This window comes from Anopheles stephensi, chromosome X (assembly GCF_013141755.1).
Source record: "Anopheles stephensi strain Indian chromosome X, UCI_ANSTEP_V1.0, whole genome shotgun sequence".
In the NCBI taxonomy this organism is placed as follows: Eukaryota; Metazoa; Arthropoda; class Insecta; order Diptera; family Culicidae; genus Anopheles; species Anopheles stephensi.
Genome location: NC_050201.1, coordinates 6,732,088 through 6,739,181, shown reverse-complemented (window position 1 = coordinate 6,739,181; position 7,094 = coordinate 6,732,088). Strand labels below are relative to the sequence as shown.

The following is a 7,094-nucleotide window of genomic DNA, read 5'->3' as shown; positions in this document are numbered from 1 at the left end:
TGTATAACGGTAAGGTAAATGTAAATAAAATCAATATATTTAGATGCAAAAGATTAACAAAATCAGGGGTTAGGGTCAACGTTAGGTGGAAACCAGCATAAAGCAAAAAGAAAGGCACGCTACATCAGGTCAATAATATTCAAGTCAATAATATGGAAACAGTTGGAAGAAGTGCACTGTGGCTGTGGCCGGTTAAAATACAGGAAAAAGCGCCATCTAGGCGGCATTTACGGTACGCCCGAGGTCTTCGCGTATTTTCTTACCACAGACACGAACCACTGCTTCGTGTGTAAGTCGTTTAGCGCTACCTGGGCGGAGTTCGAGTGAAGCGATTCGATGTTTTCTCTGTCTTCTGTTTCCACCAAACGTCCTCTCAATAGAAAGTTCTCTCTCTCTCTCTCTCGTAATGTTGAAAACTGCTCTCAAACCTCACAGGCTTGCACGGTGTTAAGCCACACTGTGATACAAACGTTGCACCGTAAAGGCCATAAGTCAAACAATCCGAAAACTCAGGTTGGTGGCACAGCGGCTGGCTAAAGTCTGAATAAAGATCCCTCCTCGCACATGGACACTCACTTTTCGCAGCTGAGTTATCAGGCGAGGTATCTTTTTCAGGTTTTGTTCTATAATTATGTATTTATTTATTATTTATTGTTATTATAATTATTTATTTTTTCACATTTTAATTTTAAGTACCTGGGATGCGAAAAGTGGGTGCTCGTTAGCGGTGAGGTCTTTATTCAGACTTTGCCCCTTTATTCTATAAAGGGGTGGGCTAAAGTCTGAACAGATGCCCCCCCCCCCACTCACGGACACTCATTTTTGCAACTGAGTTACCTAAAAGGGTACATTTTTCAGACTTTTTACTGTAAGTATTTAATGATTTATTATTTATTTATTATTTTTAATTATTTTAAATAATTATTTAAACGATTTCTCACACTTTTGCTTAACTTTTACCTAAATTTAAGGTAACTCAGTAGCGAAAAGTGAGTGCCGTGAGTAGGGGGCATCTATTTAGACTTTAGCCAAAATGAGTGCCCGGGAATGGGAGGGGGGGTATCGGCTAAAGTCTGAATAGATGCCTCCCTACTCACGGACACTCATTTTTGCAACTGAGTTACCCAAAACGGTATATTTTTCAGACTTTTTAGTGTAAATATTTAATTATTTATTATTTATTCATTATTTTTAATTGCTATAAATAATTATTAAAAGGATTTCTTACATTTTATCATAACTTTTACTTAAATTTGAGGTAACTCAGTTGCAAGAATGAGTGTCCGTGAGTGGGGGGCATCTATTCAGACTTTAGCCGGGGCATCTATTCAGACTTTAGCCAATATCACATAGTCGTTCAGCAGCCGTTACCCCAAACCCTGCCCAAAGCTGCTGCCGACCACTGTCACCGTGCGAACCCTGTATTTATCTTTGCGCTCGCTCTAGCACGCGGCGGACCGAGCGAAAGCGAGAACGGGTCGCTCAAGAGCACACTGTCGACCGCGGTTTCACGCTCTCGAATTCCTTCATTTCAATCTAACCAGTGTGACGGCGGGTGCGTATGTGTGGTGTTGCCGTTGAGTTTTGCTGTTAATTAGGTGAATATATAGTCTATCCTGTGTCGATTCGACCGATCCTATCGTGCTCGGTAAGTTCTTCTGGTTGTGATATTGTGCGGTCACTGTACACTGCACGGTGCGCGTGTACGATCGGGTGCAGCAAATTTCACACACGCATTATTCGATTCCAACGATCGCCTGCCCACCACAGAGCACGCAGGTAACAGAGACAACGTTGCTGTGGCTGCACATTTTTCGTGTTCGTGTTGCACGGTGTCGCGAGCTTGTTGGTGGTGTTGTGTCGTCGCGTCGTGTTGCGCTGGTGTTGTTGTTGCTGCTGTTGCTTCTGCCGCTGGCCCCAATTTGTAGCTGGTGAGCTGGTGAACATTCGTGTGTATGTGTGTGTGTGTGGGTGCGTGTGCTGTATGTGAGCTTGTTATGCAGTGTACGTGTGTGTGTATCCATGTAACAGGATGGAAGAGAAGGTGCTTTCGTTTACACACGATGCGGTTTGTTTGTATAATGCTTTCAAGTGGTGTTTCATACCAAAAAAAAGTCTGCTAACTTTTCACTCGCTATCGTGCACCGTGGATGGTGACACGAATTGTCGCCTGTCCGATTGTCGACCCCCCCCCCCCCCCCCCTCTGCACATAAATAAGTGGAAAATACTTTAACATACACACCCACAAACACACAGCCCGTTTCGGATATATACAATCGAGCCAAACACGCAGAATTCCGTTTAGTTGCCCCGATTCGGAAGTTTACTTTATGTGCCATTCTTTTCACAAGCCGTGCGTGCGCATCCCTTCCCGCCAGGAGGGGAGGGGGCGGGCAGTACACATGCAGTCGCGATCTGCTTAGAAACCTTGGCTGGAAGCAAATGCACACACAACAAACAGCAAAAGAAAAACAATCGCAATGGTGTGTAATTGCGGCAGTGCCGCTGAAGAAGCCGAACCACGGTCATAAACGCGTTTTCCCCCCGAAAACCGATCGCGGTCGATCGCCGTAATATTATTTTGTCAACAGAGAAGGACGGGCTGACTGGCTTTTGTAGCTTCGAAATTGAGAGCTAGGTTTGCAGCACACATATCACACAAAGGCACAAACACAGTTCCACGAACAGAAATACATTAGAGTGACAGAGTTGTGCTGGAAATGGGGAAATGCGCAAATATGTGAAGCATTTGCAGCAGCAGCAGCAGCAGCAGCCAACATTCAACATTATCCACCACCACCAATAAGCACATTCAAACGATCATTACGATCGGAAAGGGAGGAGACGTGGTGAACAGGTGAAGGCGGGGAACGATACATAACCTCATCCGCGTGTCACCAACCAATCTCTCTCTCTCGCTCTCGCTCACTGCTTGGGATATAAGAGCAGACGGGAGCGCAAGAATGAAAGAGACAGAGCAACGGAGAAAGGATTGTGATTCGAAAGAGAAGGAGAAGGGTGTCGGTGCAATTGGGACAATGGGGGCTGGGGGAAGACAAGGGTGTCACAAGAATAACCAGCAGAAGAAGAAGAAGAGACGCGGGGGAAGGTGCAATCGGTGCGGGCCGCGGTATTATTAAATACACCTCGCTTGCAACGTTGTTGCATACATTTTTCCTTCCATTTTCCTTCCTTTTTTTTTCTCCTGCTGGCGCTCCACTCTCTTTGTGCACCGGTTTTCTGTTTTCTGATCGCACACCCCACTTTGTCACCCTAGTTCCAGCCGACATCGCCCCACCCGTATGAAATTTCATTCCCATTTGTTTAATGCTACACACACACACACTTCCTTCGTCGTGTGGTACGTTTCGCACTATGTTGCTATTGCTACTACTGCGAGCATCAAAGGGCTGAAAAGATGGTAAGGAGACGCCGTCCCAGACCGTTCCGGAGGATGTCCGTTTTTCTTCGCCGCAAAGCGATCCCTTGTGTTGCAAACAAACAAAATACGCACGATCAGCTGATTTCCGTGGATCCTCTACTTCTTCTTGGGCTCCTCAACTTCAAGAGATCCTTGGGCTGCCATTGCTGCTGATTTGACGCGCAGAATCGTCATTCGAGAAGCAAACCCCCGTTGTTAAAAGCACTCGTAACTACGTCCAAGTCCGTAATTTTGTGTCACACGTCCTCAGGCCAGAGCCTCAAAGACGATCGTGCTGTTAGAGCTGAGAGGATCTTATTTCTAACTGCTCGGAATGTCTAGTGAGCATCGGGTAGGGATTGGTGGAATTATTAATGCAACCAATTCTGATACTTGTATATGGGCGTATATAGTTGCCAGGGATTTAGGTGTAGCGATCAGAAATAGTTTTATTAAGGATTCTCCAAAGGAAATACTGACTTCCCGGGGCAAACGTATGCCTGCTGTGTGGCATCGATGGAGTGGATGATTTCAAGGTCTTTGTCGATCACATTCGTTTTCCGTCTTAGTAATAGAACAATTAAATGATAGAGGATAAGCAAAAAATCTATTATATTTGGTTCGACTGATGTGAGAGCTTTGGAAGCCTATTTTTTTGGCTGTCCACGGGCCAGTGGTAAATGCGTCTTATCCAAGTCGTTTCTCCATAGTGAAGACTGACTATCCAACTATGCGGTATCAATAAGTCTAGAAATGGTAGGCATGTCATTCAAGAGGTCGTTAGGCCAAAAATGGGGTAGAATAACACAGAAAAGGATGGTACTGACGCAAGCTTCTGCATAGCCATGCCCATCTTCTAGATCAGGATTTAGAAGGATGTTTTGATGCTCCCTAATTGGGGTAGCCCGGTGGTAGATGTGACAACGGCACCGGTCTTCATACGGTGGTAGGTCCAGGGTTCAAATCCTATCCGTTTCCCCATAGTGAGGACTTTACTATCCAACTATGCGGTTACAATAAGTCTAGTAAGCCAGAAATGGCAGGTATATCCTGCAAGACGTCGTTAGGCCAAGAAAGATGAACAAGAACACATAAATCTTCTAGACCAGGATCTTCATCGCGATTTAGAAGGATGTTCTGACCCTTCCTAGAATTAAACTGCCAGGAGTCATCAAGGCGTGAAAGACTAGGATGGTGCTCTGGACTTGGTTCTTGCAGTTATCCCGGAAAGTATGCTGCGGAAACCCCTTTCGAAAATAACCGATCTATCGAGAATTGTTCCTCGAAAACTGCTGTTGTTGACTCACAAACATAGATACCTAATACGCTGGATAGCTGCCACAGGATCATATCAGTTGATTTTTTAAAAATCTATACGCTATATGCATATTGATAACCTGTATAAAACTTGCTCCGGACACGATTTGTATCGAGCTTCGATCCCACCGACGGATGGCTTTGGCCGATAAGTCGTGGTGTGTGCGCGTGTGACGCGCTGTGTGCTGTGTTCAAAGTCTCTTTGAAGGTCAATTCACAGATGGTACCAATGGGCAACCAAGGGACTAATAAAAAGGGGGTTGGAAGGGGTGGGGGGGGGGGAGGCATACATTATGTCACACACGCACCACGCCGACTGAGATGTAAAATTGCAATCCAAAGCGATCAACAACACATGCCTTCAACACGCACACACGTACACCTGCTTTCATCCCTTTCGTAGGAGGGACTGCATAGGGTAAGATAGAAAGAGCTCGTGCGTGTGTGTGTGTGTGTGGCTCACACAACAACCAGAACCTTCCAACATAACTGCACCACAACTGCAACTGTAGCAGGCAATCCACGGAGCGAGAGAGAGAGGGGGAGAGAGGATGCGAGGGAGATGGAGGAAGCATCGGGTTAAACGTTCAAATGCACCATGCGCTAGAGAACGAAAGCACCAGCAGGCGAAAGACGGGGCGAACAAAAGCAATACAACCCCCTTTTTTTCTTATATGAGTGTCTGTCTGCGTGTGCGTTACTATGCGTAATAGCGTTTCACATTCCATCGCTTGGTGCGTGTGTGTGTGTGTGCCGACGTGCGTGGTGTGGTCAGAAAGCGGCGTACTAGGCTGTGTGCATTGCAGGCAAATTCTTGATGTTCCCCTCCTATACACGCCATCCCTTTCCCCTCCTCCGTGTACCAAAGAAAACACCCCTCCCCCCTTCATCATGTACCCTCCATGCACGAGCCTGTGTGTATGTGAGTGGTTTGGGTGGAGAGTCAGCATATTCCTTATGTTGCTGTGTGAACGAACAAACAGAGAAAAAGAAGGAAAAAGAAAACATTGGAGAGAGGCAGGCAATGGAGGGACAGAGGACGGAATGTAGATTTCGTATGCGCATCAATTTCAAGCCGCGATCCACTGCTGCTCTGTGTTGTCTGTCTGTTTTGTTAGACCTGGACGAGTCGCCGAGTCGGAACTTAAGCTCAAGAGTGGAGTGCGACCCGGTTTATTTTTGTTTTGGACGATTCAAATCATCCTATTTCCAAAGTATGTTTCTGGACAACTTTTTGGTTCATCAAGAATATCCTGTATGAGTAAGGGTAGTGTCAGAGCGGTTCAATGTTATGTCATATATAGGAACAGGGACGTCTCCAGACAGGGATCACAAAGCTAAAAAAAAGAAAACTTCAAACAGTCTAATTTTCCACAGGAGCTAAAGGAAGAGTATTATACTCCATGATGAGGGTCGGTTGGTGTTGGACGAAAAGGCGGCACACTGTCGCTGTGTTGATTACGCGTCCAACCATTTCCTCATCGCCCGTTGGCTGACGAGGAAGGATGAGAAGGGGAAGGCGCGGTGGTGGTGATGTTGTCTTCGCAATGGCTATCAAACCGACTAGCAGCTCTGCTGGAATGTCACATTGCCACATTGCCGCACCAACTATGCTCGCGCGTGTGTGTGTGTGTTTTACGCACATCAATAGAAGGTGCGCCTCAAACACACATACACACACACACACACGCACGCACGCACCCTTCGATCGGCTCATTTAAATTTCCATGGGACCGCGCGGAACACACCACATGGAATATAAGACAAGTACGGCAACAGCGCGCGCGCGCACGCCGTCCAAACAACGAACGAACGCGGCGTGGTTTGTGTGTGCCACTCACGCACCCTCCAAAAAAAAAAAAAAAACCCGTATACACTCACGCCCACTCACAACCTCGGCTGGCATAGAGCATAGAATGGCAGGCAGACAAGAACAACCAACCAACCAACCAACCAAAAAAAACAGACACCATAGAATGCTTTGGCCGGTCGTAATTATATCGGGTTGTTTCTTGTTTTCGTCTTCTACTTTCATCTTCCGTGGCATTTTTGTTTTGTTTTTAAATCGTTTATTTATAGAGGCTTTGGGTCTCTGGGACCTCATGCCCCTCCTTACATCCTCCACTGTGGCGTGTCTCTTGATGTGCCTGTATGCTTTCCTCTTCTGCTGGTGTGACGTTCACACGCCCAGACAGTCAAGGTTTTGTTACATTCCCGGACAGGTTTTCTCAAAAATACCTGTGTTGGTAAAAGGTTTTAAGTTAGTTGGAAACTATCAGAGAGGATTGCGAAAACGTAAAATCAACCACTGACCAGATTTTCACGATGCGGCTTCCCTTCTACCATCTCTTCATT

At 46.2% G+C, this 7,094-nt stretch overlaps 1 protein-coding gene across 9 annotated transcripts in view; it reads left to right on the top strand.

Annotated features, from left to right (window-relative positions):
* Window positions 1-1,461: 1,461 nt before the first annotated feature.
* The window catches only part of LOC118517450 (protein kibra), a 28,412-nt gene continuing 22,779 nt past the window's right edge, over window positions 1,462-7,094 (top strand). For 2 of the 9 annotated variants that reach the window (XM_036063604.1, XM_036063596.1), the window contains exon 1: window positions 1,497-1,648. The gene's annotated coding sequence lies outside the window, so the exon portion shown is untranslated. Of the gene's footprint in view, window positions 1,932-2,406; window positions 2,859-7,094 lie in introns of those variants that run through there. The other 7 variants (XM_036063598.1, XM_036063597.1, XM_036063602.1 and 4 more) reach the window with 7 other exon arrangements.